This window comes from Sorex fumeus, unplaced genomic scaffold (assembly GCF_029834395.1).
Source record: "Sorex fumeus unplaced genomic scaffold, SorFum_2.1 ptg000064l, whole genome shotgun sequence".
NCBI classification, from domain to species: Eukaryota; Metazoa; Chordata; class Mammalia; order Eulipotyphla; family Soricidae; genus Sorex; species Sorex fumeus.
In genome coordinates this window covers 4,307,643-4,330,373 of record NW_026606121.1, presented here as the reverse complement: position 1 = coordinate 4,330,373, position 22,731 = coordinate 4,307,643, and the positions used below count along the sequence as shown (strand labels likewise).

Below are 22,731 nucleotides of genomic sequence, written 5' to 3'. Positions count from 1 at the left end.
CATTCCACATCTCTCCCTGCCTGTGTGGCATACAAGTTGCACAGTACTTTCTTTCTCTACTTTAGTTGCCTATATTTTGAGACCAGTCTCACCACCACTCATACTTGCTGAAAGGCAATGCTAGACGATGTGTTTTGTATTGCTTGTTACGGATACAATATGATGTCACGGGGCTTCGAGAGCAGCCATGCACTCTAGGAATTCTAAAATTTTAATAACTAGCGTCTGGAGAGATCGATGCAGCAAGTTGCTCGGGTCCGAGATTTGTTTGTGTGTCTCTGGATCATGGCTGTGTGGGAGCTTAAGTAGACAGTGGTTGGATGTGGCATCAGCTCAGAGTCCCATCGGGGCAGGGGTAAGGAGAAGGGCCGACTCCTCCCCTGTCCCATGAGACCTGGAGTTGGCTGCCACTACCCATTGTACCTGGAGCTTGTTGCTGACTTCTAGAAAATGGCAGCCACCGGTGCTCTTAGAGGGCAGAAGGAGGGACAGTACCTACCCCGTCTGGAGCAGCACAGCGGAAATGGCCTGTTGCAAAGTCCAGGGCCGTCTCTGCAGCAAGTCGCTCGGTCCAAGATTTGTTTGTGTGTCCTAAAATACTTTTTAAGAAGTCTCTTTCTGGTCCAGGAGTTAAGGTGCTTGTCTTCTATGCAATTTACCCCAGTTTGATCCCTGATTTCCAGAAGAAAGAATTTCACTTCCTTTTCTAATCTTTTCACTCCTTCCCATCATCCCAGTTTTATTAACTCTTCATTATAAAAATAAGCAAATGTTTATTTTTTTATCTTACTTTTGTTATTCTAATTTCTCATATCCCCTTTTCTCTTTTATAATATTTCCTGGAGATTACTTCCCTTATAGGGCATAGATAACTTTCTCGCTTTTTTAAATTTTTTAATAACTGCTTAAGTACTGGGTAATATTGGATGAATTATTTTGTGTGTGTTGCAGAATTATTCTTTGTAGTGATTTTCATCACTGTCACTATCACTGTCCTCCCGTTGTTCATCGATTTGCTCGAGCAGGCCCAGTAGCATTGTGAGACTTGTTTTTACTGTGTTTGGCATATCGAATACGTCACGGGTAGCTTGCCAGGCTTTGCTGTGTGGGTGAGATACTTTCGGTAGCTTGCCGGGCTCTCCGAGAGGGGCGGAGGAGTCGAACCTGGCTCGGCCAGGTCAGCTGCATGCAAGGCAAACGCCCTATTGCTGTGCTATCGCTCCGGGGATTCTCGTAATGTACTTATATCCAGTCTCTTCTCAGACTTGCCATGAGCTTTTGTATTTTGTTAGCTCCTGAGGTGTCTTGCAGTTTTCATTTATGTTTCTTTGATGAGGACAGTTGATCATCTTTTAAAATACTGCAGTTTCTTTCCTGTTGTCCATTTCTTTTGCCTTTTTAATTGACAGATTTGGATACTTCCTATGATTTTTTTTTTTTTGAGGGAGCCACAACTGGAAATGCTCAGGGCTTACTCCTGGCTCTGCACTCGGGGATCACTCCTGGCAGTGCTCGGGAGACCATCTGGGGTGCCAGAGATTGAACCTGGGTCAACCATGTGTGTGGCACGTACCCTACCTGCAGGGCTACCTCTCCAGTCCTAACTTGTCATGGTTGATTGTTTTGGGACCACACCCAGATCCTGGCTCTGCTCTCAGGGATCACTCCTGGCAGTGCTCAGAACAGACCATTTGTTGTGCTGGGGGTTGAACCTGGGTTGGCTGTGTGCCAGGCAAATGCCTTCCCCAACTGTCCTGTCTCTACGGCCTGATCATGATTTTTAAGACAAAAGGGAGATGATCGCTTTGACTTACAAATATTGTATTCCAATTTGCCATTTATTTTATGATCATTTTGAGGATATGCAACCTGAATTTTTACATTGATGTTTCACACAGATGGAGTAGGAGAGAAACACATTTTTATGTTTGCATTCCTAACCTGTTCACTTCATTGTGTGTGTGTGTGGGGGGGGTAGGGGGCCACACCTGGCAATTCTTGGGGGCCACTCCGAGCTCTGTGCTCAGGGGGACTTCTGGAGGTGCCAAGGGGACCGTGTGGTGCTGGGGATGACATCCTGGGCCTCCTATGTGCAAAGTGGAAGCCATCTCTGCAGCCCTTTGGGGTTTGTTTCAAAGCAGCTGCTGCTAATGAGCTTTATTCCATGTCCTGAATTGATGATGCACCAGAAAACCACAGAAAGCTACTAAGGATTTTTTTGTTTATCCTAAACCGGTCATCTGTGAAAACTCTTGCTTAGTAGCATTGATTCTTCCTGTAGCCTGCATTCAGATCCCTTCCCTGCTGTTTGCAGCCAGTCTCTTTCATGTCTGGGTTTCTTGGATCTGCTGTCTAGATTGAGGCTTGGCTGGAAGTAGCTGAGGCCTCAGGCCACGCATTCTCCGTCACGTTTGCCGTGACCCAGAAGCAGCCCCAGACAACCTGTGAATGGATGCGGCTTGTCCTAGTAAAATTTTACACGAGAAGCAGACGTCAAAGGAGAAGATGCAAGAAAGAACAGGTTCTATCTAGGACTATTTAAAACTTCTTCCACTTGTGAGTTCTTTTTGCCTGAGGAATTTTTTTATGTGACCCAGGTTATATAAAATTGGTATGAAGTTCATATGTTTACTGGTACTAAATCATAAATTTATTTTAAAATAGATTATTTGCGAATCCCACATTCAGTCCTGTGATCCCCTATGGTCACGACCCACAGTTCCAGAGGGTGGGAACTCGGGTCTGGGGAGAGTCAGGGTCAGGGTCATGGCTGGCAACATGAGAGCATATCTGGGTGCAGCCCTGGGGGTCCCAGCATAGCACCCATGGGCCCCTCACACTGAGCTGCTGCCCTTGGTGGCCCAGCCTGTCAGGCATGGCCCCCAGCCTCCCGAGCACTGTTTGGGCGGCTCCAGACTCAGCCACGCCCAGACCAGTGTTCAGGGAGGCTGGTGTCTCTTAGCAGGGACCGTACGATCCCTCACACAGGGCTCCCACAGTATTCCATGGTGATTGGGCCGCAGGTGAAAATCACACAAACAGGTGCCCATGGCCTGACACTAGGAGGTCCACTGTAGGATGGGGACACAGGATAGAACCAAGTCCAAGGAGTCCACTGAGGGAGAGGCTGGGAAGCACTGGTCCAGACCCTCATGGCTGAACTCTTCTCGCTGTTGTGTTGAGACGTTTAATATCAGTTTCCTTCGCTGTGAAACTGATGATAATCGTGTACCTCCAGAGAATTCAGTATATTGTTTGGGTGATGATGATTCGATTTAATTTAATTTATTTTCATAAGCAATTGTTATGGCACAAAATGACTATCTACATAGGAAAATGTTTTTCGGAGGAGATTGGAATAATTAGGACATGCTTAAATTCCTATTTATTGAATGCTGCTGCTGCTGCTGCGGACAATATTCCCTTTGTGGATGAACATTGCTAAAAGACCGGAAAGCAGCGGTTCCATCACATCCATTGCTGCGGAAGTGATAATTTTCAGAGAAAGTACTCTGTAACCACAGAGCACGGTGCCCCTTTCTCATGGGGTGTTGCTGAAACTGAAAGTGAACCTAAAAACAGCATCTGTGAGTAAAGTGAGTCTGAAACAAAAAAGACCTTACACGAGGCAGTGGATCACGAGTCCATTTTACAAAGCTCGGTTATTTCTAGACTTACATGAGGGAAGGAAGTGTTGTCTGTTCTGTCTAAGAGACGCCCTGGGGGCCTGTGGGGGGGCAGGGGTGTGTGCCTTCTGGTGAACAGCTGTTTGAGACAGCCTTTAAAAATCACCTGCTGTCCAGCTCCTCAGCTGCATATACTCAGAAGGATTGTCGGCTGCTGTCTCTCACTGCCGAGTTGCACCCAGTTTCCACGCCTCTGAAGGGTGGGGGTGAGTGAGTGGGTGCCTGGAGATTCAGACTCAGCACAGAGCGTTTGGGTGAGAGGAGAACAGGGGTGACCCTAGGGGAGGCCCAGAGACACCCGAAAGTCTGTCATTAGAACTGAAGCGAGTTCCACACGTAATTTTCTGGACCCCTTTCCTTTAGCTCTCTCTCTCTGTCTCTCTCTCTCTCTCTCACTCGTTTGCTCACTCTCCTCCTCTCCCCTCTCCCTCTCCCTGCAGTGCCAGGACTCCGTGAGCCCTGGCTGGTGCCTCACTGTGTTCTGCCAGGTGAGCCCTCCTCAGCCCCATGACCCTGAGCAGTGGATTCTGAGCTTCCTCTCTGGGATGTCTTAAGAACCGAAAGAGATGGTTAGAGTAAGGCACCTAGAATGTACTGACACATGCTGAGAGTTTCTGTGTAAAGTTAGTTCTTCCATGTTTAATACAACGACTGTTTTTTTTTTTTGATTTTTAAGTTTAATTTTCATAAAGTTGTTCACATTCACCATTTATGTTCAGTATTTCAACACCAAATCCCACCGCCATTATGCCTTCCCACCACCATTATTTTAAATTTTCCCACCACCCAAGCCTGCCCCATAGGTCAATGATTCATTTTGTATTGCTCGTTATGGAAGAGCATGAGATGTTGCGTGGCCGCTTTTGTGACCGTGCGCTACTGGGATTCTAAAATGTTTAAGTATTTGGGGTCTGGAGGCATCTCTGCAGCATGCTGCTCTCTTCTGAGATTCATTTGTGTCTCTGAATCATGGCCATTAATGTGCTTAAATGGCGCCCGGTGGCAGTTAATGGGTGTAACTGCCAGGAAACTGGAAGGGTGGGGAGATGGGGGGGGAGCTCGCCCCTCCCCGGCTTCATGAAACCTGGAGTTTTCAGTCACGAGTTCCATGTACCGGGTTTTTCAGCGAATTCATTCTCATGTGTGGGGGGCTTTGGACGAGCTTGTGAAGGTCGGCCATGAGCATGGTGGCGATTGGGTTCTGGAGATTTGCATCTGCTGGGATTCACTTGGGACACTTATTTTGTTTTCCTATCTTATACCTAGTCAGGGTTTCTTTGTAATTCTATAAAATTGGTGTAATCCAAATTTTAAACTTCCTTCTCGTTCTGTGTTTTTCCTGCTGCCTCAGTATAAGGTTTTGTTGAGATGTGGCAGTGAACATTTGTTTATGTGTTGTATCCAGCTGCCTTTACCCATCAGTAGCCGAGTTGCATATTGTGACAGATTTTTGGGCCTGCAAAGCGAAAAATATGTAGTGTATGGCTTGTTACAAGAAAAGTTCAACTCCCTGATAGGGTTTTCTGATCCTGGGGAACTTAATTAAAAAACTCAGAACAGTGTTCTGAAGCCAACATCTAGTCATTTTGTATACATCTCATCTTCAGCAAGTACAGTGCATAAAATAAGGTGCTTTAGGTTTTCATTTGTGTTGCTATAGAAAAGCTGATTTTGAGTAATTAATGTAAAGTAATAAAAGCATTGCAATTGCAGTAAACTATGAACGGAAAGTTTTTTTTTTAATACTATGAACAGCCTATAAGGTGTACAATGTATTCTTTTCTTGCTAATAAACACCTGTACACATTGCTGACTTGGGATCACGTGCCATGTGTAAAGTAAAGTAAAGTAAAGGCCCTCCCATTGATCGTCGATTTGCTCGAGCGGGCCCAGTAACGTCTCCATTGGAGACTTTGTTGTTACTGTGTCTGGCATATCGAATACGTCTCGGGGAACTTGCCAGGCTCTGCTGTGTGGGCAAGATACTCTCAGTAGCTTGCCGGGCTCTCCGAGAGGGGAGGAGGAATCGAACTCGGGTCGGCCATGTTGGCTGTCTGCAAGGCAAACGCCCTACCGCTGTGCTATCGCTCCAGCCCCTGTGCCATGTGATCTTTACAAAACATTCCAGGATTTCACTGAGGCTCACAGGCTTTTGCTTCCAGGAACACAGTGCTCTGTCTGAGGGCCAGGGGCCTGGGGCCTCCTCCCCCTTCATGGAGCATGCTGTGCCCAGAGGATAAGGTGTCCACACCCCACCTGTCAGGAGCAAGTCGCCTCTGCAGTGTGAGGCTGAGAGCCGTAATAGACACACGGACATAGGCTGAGATCAAATTTGAATTAGGGCCTGGCTTTAAATTGAAATCTGCACGTGCCTGGAGAGAAGACGGGTTGAGAGCATGATCGTCAGTGTCTCAGAGGTGCTTCCTGGGAACGGGACTTCAGCACGGCCTGCTCACTGCCAGGGGAATATCCGACACGCTGTTTCCAGACAGTGAGGCAGATGGCTCTTTTCCTCTGTGCTGGGTGTGCCAACCAAGAGAGACAGCTACACAAATGGTAACCCCCAAGGGAGGAGACAGCCGCTGTCAGTTGTTCTTTATAAGTCTGTAGCTTGACTACAGAATTATGGGGGAAAAGTCATCTTTAAAAAATTGCATTAAATGTGCAAGTACTATCGAGAGTCCCAGATCTCACGAACATGGTGGGAGATGATGTAATTAACTGAAATAGGAAATACTCTAGGGTCACGTGGGAGACTGCTTGGCCCACTGGCCCGCTCCCCAGTCCCGTGAAAGCATCATGCAGATGACAGGCCCACTGCAGCACCACACGAATTCGCCTTATGTTAAGAGCACCTAGAGAAACTTCTGGAATTCTGCTGGTGGGGTGGACTGTGTTTAGTTTGGGACTGGATCATGCATGACCTATTTCTGAAGTATGTGGGGAAGACATCCCACAGCAGGACATGGTTTCAGACTCACTCACATAGCAGGAAGGACTCTGGGAGGCGCGTGGGTCTCGAGGAGGGGCAGGACTTCCTGCCATGGGCACCTGAGCCTGTCCCTGGTCATCTCCACTGACTCCTCTGTCTGCTTTCATATAAACGTGATTCTCACCATGCAGCTCAGCAGCAGGGGCCAGGGGGAGGTGGGAGAGATTGCTCCTGGATGTGTGTTATTTAAATATATGTTTTAAAAGAAAGAGCTGTGTGTACCCTTAGCCTATGTGCTTCCGGTAGTATGTGCATTTGACAGTCCACAGGAGTCTCCCCATGTGCTTGCGTTATAAGAGAGAGCTGGCACGTGTCATAGGTCAAGCTGAGTTAGGACACATCATTGAACCTGGCATGGGACATGTTACCTTGTCTGTATAGAACCTCTATCTAAATGGAGTGCTCTCTGTCACTTGTTTAAGTCAAGTCTAGCCTGTGACTTTAAAAAGATACTATAAATAAGAGAAAAGAACACATGAAGATAGTGCATCTGCCTCTCTGAACATGGTTCACATGTAAGAAAGAATTTATTTATTTATTTATTTGCTTTTTGGGTCACAACTGGTGATGCACAAGGGTTACTCCTGGCTCTGCACTCAGAAATTATCCTTGGCGGTGCTCAGGGACCATATGGAATTCATATGAAAGAATTTTCATATGAATCTCCTGGTGTCTCAAAAAAAGATCATGACTTTGAATCAAAAGGAAACCAGGGCCAACAGGTTAAAAAATGAAGGCAGACATGTTAAAAAATAAAACACCAGAAAACAACTGAAAAGAATGCAAGATCACCACAAGACTGAAATTCATATCAAGACAATTGAACGGAAGAATGTCATGGACATGGATGGAGAGTGAGGGCATCTCCAGAGCGCAGAGAACAGGCCTGGTTCAAGAGGAGAGCAGGCGTGTTCTGAGCAGAGATGTAAGGAACTAGGAATAGACATGCCTTTTGCTAGAGTAATGTCAAAATTCTCAGAAATCATGAATAAAGATTCCTAAGTGGATTCTAACAAAATACTTGAATTTTTATTTTATTTTATTTAGTTCTGTAACCTGTTGATGCTCAGGGTTACTCCTGGCTCTGCACTCAGAAAGTAACCCTGAGCATCAACAGGTGGTGCTCGAGAACTGTACGAGATGTTGGGATCAAACCTGGGTTGGTTGCATGCAAGGCAAGTGCCCTACCCACTGTACTATCTTATCTCTCCAGCCCCCAAATATTTGACCAAGGAGGAAAAACAGGTTTCCTACCATAGAACAGAAGTTTGTTCAGGTATTGTTTCTTGGCTGGAGCGATAGCACAGCGGTAGGGTGTTTGCCTTGCAGACAGCCAACATGGCCAACCCGAGTTCGATTCCTCTGCCCCTCTCGGAGAGCCCAGCAAGCTACCAAGAGTATCTCGCCACGCGGCAGAGCCTGGCAAGCTACCCGTGACGTATTCGATATGCCAAACACAGTAGCAACAAGTCTCATGATGGAGACGTTACTGGGCCCGCTCGAGCAAATCGATGAACAACGGGAGGACAGTGACATCATATTGTTTCTTGAATGCCAGGCCGCCGTGACTGTGGTCAGCTAAATTAATATGTAGTTGGATTACTGGTTTCAGGTGTCAATTAAGTGTTCAGAATCCGTCCCTTAGAAGAGAAACTAAAGGCTCTGGGAGTCACCCTGTGACCAGCCCACATCCTCACTCTTGCAGACCCTCAGGAGTTTTGAGCCTTAGCATCAACTACCACCTCCTCTGCCGTGGCCACTGGGTGTATGTCTTTGGCGGTTGCCAGCACCTAGCACCATTGGGAAACACCTCACCACCAGGCCCTACATTAACCCGTCTGGTTGGTGTCACCAGGAAGGGCCTCTGGTGACCCTTCCACCCTGCCACAAAGCGAGTTTTCATCCTTGGGAATACCATACTTGGATCTCACATTATTTCTCCAACTTCAAAGTGAAAGTCTACTGAACCCTGGAGAGTTGAGATGTTCATGAGTTGTGTTTTAGGATTACTTACTGCCCACTCGGGCTGCATGTTAGTCCGTTTTCACTGAAGTAGGCCAATTATGGTGAGAATTAACAAATCTAACAAGGAAACCAAACTAAACATTTCCCTTACACATAATGTCTTTCAAATGAAATGACCAGAAAGGCCTGAAGGAATGGGTAAGTGCAAAAGAACACAAAGGTCCTAGATTAGAGAAAATTATAAGATGGATCAAAGATAATAGTGATGATGCAAAAGTAAATGCCCCAATGCAGTATCATCTTTATGGGCTATGTTATGTCGCAATAATTTTTTTTTCTTCTTTGGATGTTGGGCCACACCCACTGGTGCTCAGGGCCCCCTCCTGGCTCTGCTCTCAAGGATCACTCCGGGTGGGGTTTGGGGAACCACATGGGATGGGCTCTGGAAACCACATGGGATGCTGGAGATCAAACCCAAGGGTTGGCCACATGCAAGTCAGATGCTCTACTCACTGTACTATTGCTCTGGCCCCAATAAACATTAATTTGGGAATTCAAAGAATAGCAATGTAATGAGCACTGTAGCACTGTCCTGTCCTCCTGTTGTTCATTGATTTGCTCGAGCGGGCACCAGTAACGTCTCACAACAAATTGTGAGACTTGTTACTATCTTTGGCATATTGAATTCGTCACAGGGAGTTTGCCAGGGAGCTTGCCAGGCTTTGCCATGCAGGCGAGATACTCTCGGTAGCTTGCTAAGCTCTTCGAGAGGGGGCTGAGGAATTGAACCCGGGTCAGCCATGTTGGCCACATGCAAGGCAAACGCCTTATCTGCTGTGCTGTCGCTCCAGCCCATTTTTAAATATGAAGTGAGGATAGCGGATGGCGATACTCCTACAAGTGCTATACGTGAACATTTAAAACAAGAAGTCCCAGATTCTCTTGTTCCATTTCCATCTCCTTCATGTCTGGAATAGCTTTTTGATTGGATCAAAAAGAGAAGCAGGACTACACATACAAAATTTCTGGGGAAAGAATTCTAGGAAAAAAATCATGATGGAAAGTACCTCCCCACACTATGAGATGCAATCAGAGAGGTATATAAAAAGAAAATCAATGTACTTAAATACTGGCATCTCTTAACGAAAGAGAATAAAAATCAAGCATTTCAGCTCAAGAAGAAATGGAGGAAATCATGAAAATTATTAAAGATAAAAAATGTGCACTAGAAGACAATAGCAGTGAGGTAGGCTACTAAGGGGGGAAAAAAAAGACCTCCGGAGCCACCAGTTTCTGTATAAGAGACCCGAGCAGTAATTCCAGGAAGCTTCTGGGGCAAGATGTACCCTTGCCCTGGTCTCACCCCTTCCCTGCGGCTGGGCGTGTGTTGCGTGTCTGAGGCCCTGGTCAGTGCCTGCCCCACAGAAACATCTTTTCCCTGAGGCCAGAACAACAAACCCACTTTCCACCCAGCAGTTTCAGGAGAAGTGGTGATGTTGAGCAAGCCAGCACTCCAGGGCACAGTTGACCAGGCACAACCCCAGCCTTTCTGATTACGTGAGCCCTTCCCCCAAACCCGCCACACTCTGTTCTCTCCTGGGAATGTCCTCGAGCACCACCCTCCCCACCACGGCCCACCCCTGGGTATATCCTTAATCCTTTGTGTCTCTGTTTCATCCTCAACTTTCTCCAGCCACTCACCTCCTTCTCCTCCATTCGCCTGCAGGCTCCGGCTCCACACGTGAATGTCCCATCTGCGTAAAGCACTGTCTGGAGCAGCCCTGGGGTTCCAGCCAGCTTGAGCGTAGCCCGATGCTGCCTCCGCAGCCTTGGGGGGTAGGGTGGGGGCATGTGGTGCGCCAGCAGTAACTCACCCGAAGCCAGTTTAAACCAGCTAGTCTCCACCCAGCCAGCACTGGGTACAACCCAGGGTTCGTCTTCTTCCTTTTGGGAGGAAAGGCCGGTGTAGTCGTGCTTGATTTTGGGTAACCTGACTGAGAAGAAAGCGGAAGGTGGAAAGTTAGGAAGGAGAGGGAAGTTCAAAAACCATATGGTGTATGACTCTGTTTTTACATTTAAAACACAGGCGAAATGGGGCACTCTTCTAGGAAAATTACCCAGATTAACTTAAGTAGAGAGAGAAGCAAAGGTTAGTGATAGCAGATTAAGTTTCAGATCGTTTCATAAGTGAGTTTTCCCAAACAGATCACACCAATACCATTGAAGGTGATCCTAAACAGATTAGGGACTCTCTGCACAAATACTTACTGCCTTTTAGTTATCTTCCCCATATTTATTTGTCCTTGACTTCTGTCTGAAGAGAATTCCAGTTTTCTCAAGAATCCATCCCAGCCTCAGCTCCTCAGGGAGAGCTGTGATTAGTCTAGGAACTAATTAATGGGCAAGCAAATGTTTCAGGACCATTTGTTGGAAAGATGATTCAATAGGAAATAAGTTTTAAACTTGATCACTTGACATCCCATTACTCATCTGTTTGCTCGAGCAGGCACCAGTAATGTCTCTGTTCGTCCCTGTTGCGTGCTAGTGTAGCCCAGTGGCGTCTGCTCGCTCCAGGAACACGTGGAGCCTCAAATCATTTGTTCAGGGTATTGATGAAGAAGCCTGACCATCTTGTAGGTGGGTGGCCATGTGATCTTTTGGCGTCCCGTGGAATCCAGTCGGTAGCGGCTCTAGTCCAGTGGTCGTCTCCAAATCGCATTACATGTCCAACCCATCTGATTTTTGATGCCTTGTTTTATTTTTATTTTTTATTTATTTTTTTTTATGTTGCAAGGTTTAATTGAGCAAATGCATTTACGACACTTAGTAGAGTACTTGGAGCAGTAAAATTGCTCAACAAATGCCATATAATCTTAATTTCTGCTCTCCTATAATTATTATTATTTTTTTATTTTGCCTACTTTTTATTTGTTTTTTTTTCTTTTTTTATTAGTGAAAAACCATGAGGTACAGTTATAGGCTTACAAATTTTGTGCTTGGGTTTCAGTTATACAATGATCAAGTGCCCATCCCTCCACCAGTGCCCGTCATCCATCCCCATGGGTCCCAGTATCCCCCCCACCTTCATCCCCCCCCCACCCCCCGTCCCATCCTGCCTCTGTGGCAGGGTATTCCCCCTTGTTCTCTCTCTCTCTTCTTTTGGGTACTGTGTTTTGCAAGAGAGGCTTTGAGTGGCAATCATGTTTGGTCTATCGACTACTTTTAGCATGCTTCTCCCACCCTGGGAGGACCCTCACAACACCCTTCATTTGGTACTCTCTTCTTTATCTGAGCTTCCTTTTCACCTAGAGCCTGTGGCTGGCCTTCCATTCATGGAGCAAAATTCCTGGTACTAATCTCAGCCATTCCTGGGTGTTACTCTCCCTTTTTGTTGCTTTATTTTAAACAAGTGGGATAATTGAATACTCACATACAGAGATGACCCTGTAACTCCACCTTCTACGGAACAAAGATGCAAAGAACTGAAATAAAGAAAACTCTTGGAAGAAGGCAAAGGCTTTCTTAGAGAAAATAAAAAAAAGTCCAAGAGGTGAAAGAGAAAGTTGACAACCGAACTTCATCGCAGTGGAAACTGCCTGTGCCTAGAACACCCCCCATACACCTTTTGCCTCGAAGAGGCGTGCCAGTGGCCGGGCATGGGGCAGGGGGGCACAGGCAGGAGCTGCCCTCCCAGCGTTGCGGCGCTCAAGGCCGTGGCAGCCTTCCATTTGGACGTTGTTCCTGGTCCAGCGGTGAGTGTCAGGAGGAGTGTACAGACTGTAATTTGAAGCTGTGATTACATGAGTGGAAAACAGAAAAGGTCAACTGAGAAACTCACGGGAGCGACCTCGTAAGGTGCTTGTTTACAAATTAAGTGGAAAAAGTCAATAGTTTTCTTTCATTTCAATAATAGCCATGTAGATCCGTATCGGAGAAAACCAGGCGCAAACTCCAACTGGAGTCGAAGGAGGTCTCTGAGAAGCACTGCTCTGCCTGGCAGCTACAGACGGACGGGGAGGAACTCGCAGGCATGTGGATGCATGTGGGGCGCAGCAAGAGGCACGAGGGCTCAGTGAATGTTTATGAGAAGAAAGCCACGAAACACTGAAGTGGGACATACCCCTCCCCCCTCTCCACCCCCCTCCCAAAAGAAAAGACTTGAAGTGGGGGAAGACGTATGTTGTTTCCACACTGGGACAGCTGAGTTTGTGAATACCAATGTCCTCTTCATCTCTAAATTCAGCCTCATCCTCATCCTGGTGGCAGTGTGTTGAGCTTCGTGGCTGGGATGCCAAAGTCCTGGCTTCCATGGATGGTCATTGCTGTGAAGAATGGCGGGGAGTGGACCAATAGTCTGAGCCTGGTATCAGGGTCCACTGTGGACTCAGCATCCCCCTGGAGTTTGTCACCTCTGCAAGGTGTTGTGACTGTTTCTGCCAGTCGTTTACAACAGGTGGGCTGGAACGATAGCACAGCGGGTAGCGCGTTTGCCTTGCATGCGGCTGACACGGCCAACCTGAGTTCAATTCCTCCGCTCCTCTCGGAGAGCCCAGCAAACTACCGAGAGTATCTCGCCCACACGGCAGAGCCTGGCAAGCTCCCCATGTTGTATTCGATATGCCAAACACAGTAACAAGTCTCACAGTGTTACAGGGCCTGCTCGAGCAAATCGATGAACAACGGGAGGACAGTGGCAGTGACAGTTTACAACAGGACAGCATGGCTCCATGCCTGTGCTTACCCAGAGCACATTGTCCTGTTCACCTTCCACCTCCAGCCCCCGTGCAGTGCAGAGCCCGGCTGTCTGCATGAGCGTCTTCGCGAGCAAAGCGTTGGCTCAGAACAGCCTGGTCTCCAGAGTAGCCCCACGCCCCTGCGTCACTCCCGTTGTAGGCCAACTGTAGCTGCGTCTTTTTTTCTTTTCCCCAGCCCCCTCCCAGCCCTCGTGCCTCTTGCTGCACCCCTCATGCACCCACATGCCTGCGAGTTCCTCCCCATCTGTCTGTAGCTGCCAGGCAGAGCAGTGCTTCTCAGAGACCTCCCTCAACTCCAGAAAGGCGGTCCCCGTGTCTGTGACTCTCTCTCAACCCCAGAAGGGCAGTCCCCGTGCCCATGACTTCCAGCTGAGTCTGAGCAGTGTAGAGGCCTCAGGGAGGAGGGTAGAGAGTGGAGTTGAGGCACTCAGGAGTGAGGCTGGAGTTTGGCTCTCTGGAGGAAGAGGAGACCCTGACGATGTTTGAGGAGGGTCTGTCTTTCCCAAGGGCAGGGAGGTGTGGCAGGGGGAAGCTTTAAGTCACAGTGTGTTGGGGTACCCTCTCATTCCCACCTCCTCTGGGTCAGGAGTGAGAGGGAGGATCCAAAGTTAGTGGACAGGTCATGGTAGGCGTTGTCAAGAGTCTGTGGCTTGGGGGGTGGGTACGGTGCTGCCAGCAGGTCAACCTGCACCTGTGGGGTGAGTGCATCAGCAGCCTGATAGTGCCTTCAGGCTTCCTGATACCCCAAAATTGCCACTATGTTTTTGGCAGGGCCCCAACAACTTGGGACCAAGTTTTTCATGAAATTAAATGAACGGCCAAATGTTAGGTATGGGGGAGTCACACCCACAAACCACCTCCGGCTCAGCTATACAAGCTCATTTATTGGCCGTATTTTAGAGACCCATAAATCTCAAAAGAGATCAAAAGCCACAGTTAGGGCCAGCAGCACAGTGCAATGCGGGTGAGCGGGCACACCCTGCAGGGCATATGCCAATAGTTTATTTCTCTGGAAAAGATGGAAACAAGGGCCGTGATCCAGAGACACACAGACGAATCTCCGAACCAAGCAGCTCGCTGCAGAGATGCCTCTGGACTTTAAGCCAGGCCAGCTTCCCTGGGGTGCCTCAGACGGGAGCAGGCATCATCCCTCCACCTGCCCCCTATAAACCCCAGCGGCCGCCAACTTCTAGAACCAGTGAGAAGTGCAGGTACGTGGGTTCAGTGATGGCAAACTCCAGGCCTCAAGGGATAGGGGATGGGCTGGATCCTCCCTACCCCCCTGTCTCCATGGGACCCTAGAGGTCACACCCACAAACTGCCTCCAGCTGCTACTTAAGCTCCTTGATGTCCATGATCCAGAGTCACACAAAAGAATCTCCAAACCAAGTAACTCACTGCAGATTTTTCCAGACCCTAATTATTTTGAGTTTTGGAGTTCCAGGAGCACACGACCACAAAAGCAGCAACACCAACACGACATCTTATGCTATTCATAACAAGCAATACGAAAGAGAGTGTGGGGAAGACTGTCTGCCATAGAGGCAGAGGGAGGGGTGGGGTGGGGGGGAGACTGGAGTTCTTGGTGGTAGAAGATGTGCACTGGTGGAGGGATGGGTGATCAGTCATTGTAAGACTGAAATTCAAAACAGGAAAGCTTTGTAACTACCTCATGGTGATTAAAATAATAATAATAATAATAAGTACTAAAATTAACATTCTGAGTAAAAAGAAAGTAATGTGGAGTTTATGCCCAATTCAATCAGCTTAATCCACGGCTGAATAAATAGCAATACACCTACATTTAAAACAGAGGAGTCTGTGGCAGGGAAGAGAGGCATTTGGGCTGTGCTCACAGACGCTGGTGGGAGTTCAGCTCATCCAGTTTGCACTGTGTTCTTGCAGGAAGTCCTTGGAGCCAGAGAGAGTGGCAGGGGTCAGATGTGTGTCTGCATACAGCCAGCCACGTTCTGTCGCTGGCACTGTGTTGGCCCCGTGGGCACTGCCAGCAGCACCTCAGCTCCACCTGGTGCTGCCTTCCTCCCCACCCCCCACAGGAACTGAGATTTTACTTGATGTTTTTAAGTGATATCTGGGACATAGAGAACCATGTATCTGCCCTAAAGCCAGTTAGACATGTGTACTCATTTTCATTCTTTTAAACAAGTCATTTATGGAAAGTGACATTCACTGAGGGCCTGCTCTGTTCCGGACAAAGAGCTCCGAGGCGGGTGCAGGTTTATGACGGCCAGACCTGCACTTGGGCCATTAAAGAACCCAGTTCTCACTTGCAGAGCCGTTTTGTGTACACACAGGAGTTGAACCACGTCTCGTGGACTTGAGAGCTGGGATAGTTACTGTCATGTGGACTGGAGCGTAGATAATCACCTGTTTTGTAGATTGAAAAATGAAACGGCCGTTCCGTACGGTTCAGCCCGAGATGCTTCCTCGTCAGACGCCGCAGCGCCAGGGGGCTTCTGCTGGCTGGTCCTGCCTGACTCTTGCGGGCACTGGGTCTGTTGTCACTTTCGGAAATACTGATGACACTTATGCTGTGATTATGACGAACATAATTAATTTCCCTTCAAGTGAGCATATTTGGAAGGCCTTTCTTTCTCCTTGCTAGGTGACAGAATCGCCTCTGGCCAGCTGGGAGGGACTTGGTGGTTATTGAAGAGGCATATTAAAAACAAACCCTGTAAATCTACTTTCACATAACACAGGTGAAACTGGAATGGCCTGCCTGCTTATCTAGTGCTCATCTGATACGTGAGTGAATGTCTGTGTAATCACGATAAATCCAGCCATAAGACGAACATCCGTTCAAGAACAATTTTTATTATAAGAGCAGTCTAAACACAGAGAAAAATGGAAAGTCATACATATGTGTATATATCAAAATCAGGGGTGTATTTGTATTCTCCACACATCTGATCTGGCGGTATGTAGCCATCACTGAGGAGTTCTGGAGCGTCCTTTGGAGTGCAGGACCCTGTCTGCTAACTCAGGACCCACCCGAGGTCCTTTCATTTACTGAGCCCCGTTTGGGGGAAGGAATGGCGCTGTTCCTGCCTCATCTCGGCCTCCCTCCTCACTCTGAGGGCTCATTGGTGGCCCCGAGCAGTAACTCACTCTCTCTCATGTTGCTTGCATGGTCATGGGTCTAAATTAGGTCCTTGGGACTGGAGCGATAGCACAGTGGGGAGGGCGTTTGCCTTGCGTGTGGCCAACCTGGGTTCAATTCCCAGCATCCCATATGGTCCTCCGAGCACCACTAGGAGTAATTCCTGAGTGCACGAGCCAGGAGTAACCCCTGTGCATCACTGTGTGGAAAAAAAAACAAAAAACAAAAACCACAAAACCAATCATTATTAATCCTTTCCTGCTAGTAATAAGCAGCTAGATAATGAGTCTTAAAAATAAAATTTATGCCAGCACCTATGTGAATTTTTGCTTGATGTGTGAACAAAATGGGCTGGAGCGATAGCACAGCTGGGAGGGCGTTTGCCTTGCACGCGGCCAACCTGGGTTCAATTCCCAGCATCCCATATGGTCCTCTGAGCACCACCAGGAGTAATTCCTGAGTGCAAAGCCAGGAGTAATTCCTGAGCATTGCCGGGTATGACCCAAAAAGCCAAATATATATATGTGTATATATATATATATATATACATATATATACATATATCCCCTCTCGGAGAGCCTGGCAAGCTACCGAGAGTATTCGATATGCCAGACACAGTAACAACAAAGTCTCCAATGGAGACGTTACTGGGCCCGCTTGAGTAAATCGACGATCAACGGGAGGGCCTTTACCTTTACCTTTATATACATATATATCTTGGAAATGAACTGATTCCCCCCACCCCCAGTTGTAAAGCCCGACTGAGAGTCCAGACCTCGTGGCAGCGTCTGGCGTTTGCCACATGCTCAAGGCCAGGTACCGTCTGTATTTCTGGTTCCCCCGCCATCAGATTGCCTGTTTGAAACACCCCATCATTGTCTGGCTAATTGTGTTCTTTACATTTAGGACATAATCTTCCATGCCTGCTTTTGGGGTCTTCGTGTAACTTTTAGTTCAGGTACAAAAATGTTTTTAAAGAAGCATGGGTAATTAATTATGTGACCGAGAAAAATAATTTCCCCCAAGTTAATTGCACAAATTACCACAACCCTAAAAGGTTAATGATTGTCAAACGTCTTTGATGCATAGTCTATTAAGTGCCAGTATCATAGGAATAACTGAAATAACCAGAATAGTCTTTCTTCAACAAATAGTCTCAGCCAAAGGACACTCAGGGCTTGTTTTTAAAAATTAATTTGTTTTTTATGTTTCAGAAAAAAAATTAAAATGCTTTAGCTGGGGAACTTAAGTGAATCAATCTTGTGAACCACAATAGAAAAATCTAAAAATGTAAAGTTTTATATTTTAAAATAAGATATTGAAATTAAGAGGTAACTATGACCTTAATGTCATTTCTTGTCCACACTATACTTTATAGAACTCTACTGAGTTGTTACTTGAAAATTATTAACGATTAAGTGTTTTTAACTTATGTAGACTTAGCATAGGCCTTAAACAATTATATGGAACTAATGTGCAATTATCACTGTGGATATTTGAAATGAAACTTCTAATTTGTGCAAATGAAACAGCTAGCCATAGACGAAAACTTGAATATCTTATTACTGTCCAAACAAACAAACACTGTCCTCCCGTTGTTCATCGATTTTCTCCAGCGGACCCAGTAACGTCTCCATTGTGAGACTTATTGTTACTGTGTTTGGCATATTGAATACGTCACAGGTAGCTTGCCAGGCTTTGCTGTACTCTTGGTAGCTTGCCGGGCTCTCTGAGAGGGGCAGAGGAATCGAACCCGGCTCGGCCTGACTGGCTGTGCGCAAGGCAAATGCCCTACCACTGTGCAAATATCTTCTTAATATTTTAAAATGCTAAATTTTAATTTGTGTCTCTTAAATGTTGTCTTTTCATCCTTCCTCTTACATATACTTTTCAGTGTTTTCTACTCACTAGATGTTCCAGAGCAGTTACCTAGATTGTAGTTTTATTTTAGGGTGCCTGAGGGGGGCAGGTGTTTGCCTTGCACGTGGTTGACCTGAGTTCTATCCCTGGCATCCTATATGGTTCCTGGACACTTTCAGGAGTGATCCCTGAGCAAAAAGCCAGAAGTAAGCCCTGAGCACCGCTTGGTGCGGCCCCAAAACAAAAAAAATATATAGTTTTATTTTTGAAATCATCTTATTTTGAAGGACAGTTTAAAGGATGCTGAGTCCTTGGAAAGATTCCTGTCCAGAAAGGACTCAGAGGTTTGGTTTGTTTGGACAAGACTGTGACTGTCCTCTTACAGGTCACACTGTTTCTTCACATACGGAATAGATAAGATCAGTGTGGCGTTATCTAATCCAAAGTGTGATCCCATTCTCGCCAGGGACTGTCCTAGGGACTCCTTGTGGCTCTTGTCCACAGCATTTGGGATTAGACTGACAGACTGGAACTCTCCCCTCAGATCTGTACCCCTGCACCCAGACAGAGCAGGTGCATGTGAATGAACACATCTGTTCACGTATGTAAAACAACTCAGGACACATTTATGATGCTACCCTCACAACTGCAGACACAAGTGCATCATGTTCATGCGTGTGATTTATGGCAGTGTATGTGGATGGGTGAGGCAGAGGGCACAGCAGATGTAGAATCGGAGACAAGTTCTTGGTTAAGTAGGACTTGTCCGTTCAGGTTCAGGGCATTTTCTTATCTCCTTCCTTCACACAGAAAGCAAATCCCCAACTTTACTTAAGGAGGTTAACATTCACCAAATGCAGACACCATCTCTCTGGACCTGGGGCGCTGGAGGCAGGCCAGGCTGTTGCAGCCCCTCAGTGGCAGCTGTGTCAGGGATGTTTTCCTCCTCCCCCGTGTCTCTGCCTGCATGTGGGAATCCGTGGCTGGAGCAGTGCGGGAGGCCCTAGTGTGAGGCCCAGAGTTGGGTTTGCCATGGGCCCCAAGCTGCTGGGTGGAGCCCTGTGAACACCACGGAGCCTCTTGGATAAAAGGCGGCAGGTTTTCAATGCTGACAGTGTTTACCAAGTAAGCAGCCGTACAAGAGTCCCTCACTCTGAGTCAGAAACCAACAGGACAGCCTGGAGCTGCTCGTGTAAAGCTCTGGTGCTGAATTGAAGAAATTCGGTGGCGGTTGGAGCAATAGCACAGCGGGGAGGGCATTTGCCTTGCACGTGGCTGACCTGGGTTTGATTCCCAGCATCCCATATGGTCCCCTGAGCACTGCCAGGAGTAATTCCTTGAGTGCAGAGCCAGGAGTAACCTCTGAGCATTGCTGAGTGTGATCCCCCACCCCCCCAAAAAAGAAAGAAGGTGGCAGAAAGAAGAGTCTGGCCAGCTTGTCGTACTGCCGCGTCCCCAGGGTGTGGCAGGCCCAGCTTCCCGTTCTGCTGCTAGGGACGTGCGTGGGGGCTTTGTGAGTCTCCTCTTGCTGCACAGATGGCTGTGTTGGCAGTCTGGACTTTCTTAATATTTCATGTAAAAGGAAATCCACCTTTTAAAAGGTGGGGTGTCAGAGCACGGTTTAGCTTTGGGGCAGGCTTTGTGGTCGCTTCAGACACATTCCTTGCGTGTTGCATTTTGGGTCGAGGTGGCCTTTGCGTCACCCGCCTTATCTCCTGCTCCAGGCTGGTCCCAAAACGCCTTCATCTCCCTCTGCCGCCAGTAGCCCGCTCTGGTGCCTCGGTGTTCCTCAGCCACATCAGTTCACCACCCGTGAGTCGCTGCTCCTCTTGAACCCAACTTCTCCTGCAGGCGTTGTCTGTCAGCTGGGAGTAACGGCTGCAGCTCACACTCATTCTGGTGGGCCGGCTGCTCCCCATAGCTGCTGCCGCCGGCTTCCTCAGACTCTGGGAAATGGGTGCTGGTCCCCGTGAGCCTCTTTGGTCCCAGCTGAGGCTGTTGCTTTGACATCCTGACTGAATCCATGCAGGGTGAAGGGAGGGAAACTGGAGGAGCATCTGCGAGGACCCTGGCATTCCCTCGCCCCACCTCACACACGCACAGACAGCTGGGCATGCAGATGGCACACAGATGCCTGCTTGCATTTAGGCAGGGGTCCTCGGGCCAGGGGACAGTACCATGGGCAGGGTCCTTGCCGGATATCAGTTGACCCTTGTTCTATCCTTGCCAACCTGTAGTGCCCCATAAACTCTACTAGGAGTAGTCCCCAGGTTGGAGCAATAGCATAGCAGGTAGGGCGTTTGCCTTGCACACGGCCGACCTGGCCGACCCAGGTTTGTGTCCTCTGCCCCTCTCGGAGAGCCCAGCAAACTACTGAGAGTATCTCGCCTGCACGGCAAAGTCTGGCAAGCTCCCCGTGACATATTCGATATGCCAAACAAGTGTCACAAAGGAGACATTACTGGGCCCGCTCAAGCAAATTGATGAACAACGGGAGGACAGTGACAGTGACAGGACAGGAGTAGTCCCTGAGCATCGAGCCGGGAGTAAGCCTTACTGGGTGTGGCCCCCAACATCCCACAGAATGAAAAAATTTAAAATAATTTTCCCAGTTGAGGTTGTTTCCTCCATGCTAACAGATTCCAGAGGGATGTCTGGGCCCCGCCTCAGTTTCTCGATGAGCCCCCAAGGGTCAGGTCACTTAGTGGCAGAACCCGTCTGAGCTCCCATGTACCCCCAGTCCAGGAGCTTTTGTGGATCGATTGGGTTGACTGGCCATCCTTGGTTTTTCGGGGCTGGAGCGATAGTACAGCAGGGAGAACAATTTTTCTTGCATGCAGCCAACCCGATTTTGATCTCCGGTGAGGCGGCTCTCCTGTGACCTTATAGACACGATGCATAGCTATCCCGAGTGCATGGCTCTGGAGGGAGACTGGATGCTCACCCGCTATCCACGTGCTGTAAACTAGGGGCTGGTGGTTCTTCTACGAATGGCACCGGATCCACTGAGCCATGGCAGTGAGCCGCTGGTCACACAGACACACCTTGTCATCTAGCTGTCCGTGGCGCTCTGGATTGTAGATTTGCCTGTTCTGGCTGTGTTTACATCCCATTCACTACACAGTGCAGCTTCTCGGATTCTTGGTTATTTCAGAGGTAAGACATGGAGCTTGTGCCCCCCCCCCACCCCGTTGTCTCTCTTCTTCTCAGTGCTCCGGATGCACATACATTCTTCTGTAACTGTGTCCCAGAGGTCAGCGGTTGCCCCAGCCTCTGGCCTCGTCTCATGTATGCCATGTGATAAAAGGAAAGAAAAGCGAATCATTGTTATGCTTCATTTACGGAAGTCATTTGAGTCTCTGCTTCTTGAACGTGAGCTTTCTCTTTGTATTACCCACTGTTCTCTCGGATAATTAAGTGGTAGGGTGCAGTTGGAAACGAGATTTTTTTTTTAGTCTTTTGTAGATATGAGGCATTGAACACTGTTTCATCCAATGTTTAAAAAAAGGAGAATTTTTATGCATACTGTGAAATATATATATAATATGTGCCTATATAAAGGTGTCATAAATATTCTATAGTATTTTACAGAATGTATTTTGAAACGAGACTTCATCTCATTGTAAGTCTTGAAGGGATTTTCGTCACGGATTTGTTCAGCGGGTATGCTGTGTGCACACTCTTGGTGTTGGGGTGGCCAGGCCAGCGGGAAGCACCTGCCCAGGTGAGACGATCTGGGGGGAAGCAGCAGTGTGTCACATGGGGGGGGCCCATGGACGAGCACCAGGGAAGCTCTCTGGGAGGGTACAGAGTCGAGCACGGCTGAGGTCACCCCGGCAGACGCAACCGCAGCCATGCTCAAGGCTGCTGTCCGTAGGCTCGGACGAGCCTCACCCATGAGGGAACCTGCAGAAAACCCAGGTACGCAGGACCCGTGACTGAGATCCCAAGCTCGCTCAGAGCAGACATACGCCCTACCCGTGAGTGAATCTGCTCTTAATCATCCTCTAAATTTCAGACTTCCTGAACCTCTCATACTCCAGCCCACTGATGGACCAAAAGTAGCACACATGTGTTTGGGTTTAACATACATGCTTGTAATCTCTTATACAAGGCCTTAAATGACTCCAGGATGAAATACAACAACCCCCACACACTCCTCTTATGGGGGTGGGAAGGTGCGCGGTGGTGGGATTAGTGTTTGAATATTAAATGCGATGAATTGTTGTGAAGAACTTTATACAAATAAAATAAAATTAAAAATAAAGCAAGGGGCTGGAGCGATAGCACAGCGGGGAGGGCGTTTGCCTTGCATATGACCGACCCGTGTTTGATTCCCAGCGTCCCATA

At 47.9% G+C, this 22,731-nt stretch overlaps 1 protein-coding gene across 1 annotated transcript in view; it reads left to right on the top strand.

Moving 5' to 3' along the window:
• Positions 1–22,731, top strand: part of SDK1 (sidekick cell adhesion molecule 1) — a 534,794-nt gene that overhangs the window by 73,618 nt on the left and 438,445 nt on the right. The window lies entirely within an intron of this gene.